Below are 2242 nucleotides of genomic sequence, written 5' to 3'. Positions count from 1 at the left end.
ATCCATCCATCCATCCATCCATCCTTCCATCCATCCATCCATCCATCCATCCATCCATCCTTCCAACCTTCCTTCCATCCATCCATCCATCCATCCATCCATCCATCCATCCATCCAACCTTCCTTCCATCCATCCATCCATCCATCCATCCAAGCTTCCATCCATCCATCCTTCCATCCATCCATCCATCCATCCATCCATCCATCCATCCATCCATCCATCCATCCAACCTTCCTTCCATCCATCCATTCATCCATCCATGCATCCTTCCATCCATCCAACCTTCCTTCCATCCAAGCTTCCATCCATCCATCCTTCCATCCATCCATCCATCCATCCAACCTTCCTTCCATCCATGCATCCTTCCATCCATCCAACCTTCCTTCCATCCATCCATCCATCCATCCATCCAAGCTTCCATCCATCCATCCTTCCATCCATCCAACCTTCCATCCATCCATCCATCCATCCATCCATCCATCCATCCATCCATCCATCCATCCAAGCTTCCATCCATCCATCCTTCCATCCTTCCATCCATCCAACCTTCCTTCCATCCATCCATCCATCCATCCTTCCATCCATCCAACCTTCCTTCCATCCAAGCTTCCATCCATCCATCCATCCATCCATCCATCCATCCAACCTTCCTTCCATCCATCCATCCATCCATCCATCCATCCATCCAAGCTTCCATCCATCCATCCTTCCATCCATCCATCCATCCTTCCATCCATCCATCCATCCATCCATCCATCCAAGCTTCCATCCATCCATCCATCCAACCATCCATCCATCCTTCCATCCTTCTTTTCTCTCTAATTTTTTCCAACATCGGCCTGTAGATACATTGTGTCGCTGCATCGAACAGATCAGTGTGTGGATGTAAAACAATTTCCTCCAGCTAAACTCAGACAAAACTGAAATAAATGTCTGTGGCCCACAGAAACAAAGAGAAAGTGTTATCAGTCACCTTGAGACTCTCTCTCTAAAACCTAACTATCAAGTTAGAAATCTCGGGGTAATATTGGGCTCAGAGAATAGACTTTAAAACAGCTCTGCTTGGGTACAAGTCTCTTCATGCTCAAGCGCCAAAGTACATCTCTGACATGTTAGAGCCATATGAACCAACCCGGGCTCTGAGAACCTCAGGGAGGGGTCTCCTGCCCCAGGGAGGGGTCTCCTGTCTTGGGGAGGGGTCTCCTGCCCCAGGGAGGGGTCTCCTGCCTCAGGGAGGGGTCTCCTGCTGGTGCCCAGAGTCAGGACTAAACAAGGTGAGGCTGCGTTTCAGTTTTATGCTCCTAACATCTGGAACAGCCTTCCAGAAGATGTGAGACAGGCCTCAACTCTGACAATGTTTAAATCCAGGCTGAAAACAGTTCTGTTTAGTTTATTTCTTCCTTCTCCATCTCTTTATGTCTCTATACTTCCCCTCTCCTGCTTTCTTTCTTCCTTCTCCATCTCTTTATGTCTCTATACTTCCTCTATCCTGCTTTCTTTCTTCCTTCTCCATCTCTTTATGTCTCTATACTTCCTCTCTCCTGCTTTATTTCTTCCTCCATCTCTTTATGTCTCTATACTTCCCCTCTCCTGCTTTCTTTCTTCCTTCTCCATCTCTTTATGTCTCTATACTTCCCCTCTCCTGCTTTCTTCCTTCTCCATCTCTTTATGTCTCTATACTTCCCCTCTCCTGCTTTCTTCCTTCTCCATCTCTTTATGTCTCTATACTTCCCCTCTCCTGCTTTCTTTCTTCCTTCTCCATCTCTTTATGTCTCTATACTTCCCCTCTCCTGCTTTCTTTCTTCCTTCTCCATCTCTTTATGTCTCTATACTTCCCCTCTCCTACTTTCTTTCTTCCTTCTCCATCTCTTTATGTCTCTATACTTCCTCTCTACTGCTTTATTTCTTCCTTCTCCATCTCTTTATGTCTCTGTACTTCCTCTCTGCTGCTTTCTTTCTCTTTTTTCAACATCGTCCTTTCCTTAAATCGTCTCATTTCCTTTATTTACTCTTTACCTTCTTTTTTTTTCCCCACCTCCTCACTTCCTTTCCTTCTTTCCACCTGTTTTCATCTTTCCCTTTGACTTCCTTTACTACTCGACCCCCTCTTGTTGCTTTTTTGCCCTTTCAGTGCCTTTCGCCCCTCTCTCGGCCCTCTCGTCCTGCCCCTGAGCCACCACCAGGGGTCGCTGTTTCCGTCTGAGCGGAACGCGGCGCTCTTTCCGGGCCCTGTAAGGTAAA

This window comes from Odontesthes bonariensis, chromosome 11 (genome assembly GCF_027942865.1).
Source record: "Odontesthes bonariensis isolate fOdoBon6 chromosome 11, fOdoBon6.hap1, whole genome shotgun sequence".
NCBI classification, from domain to species: Eukaryota; Metazoa; Chordata; class Actinopteri; order Atheriniformes; family Atherinopsidae; genus Odontesthes; species Odontesthes bonariensis.
Note: the sequence above shows the minus strand (reverse complement) of the source record.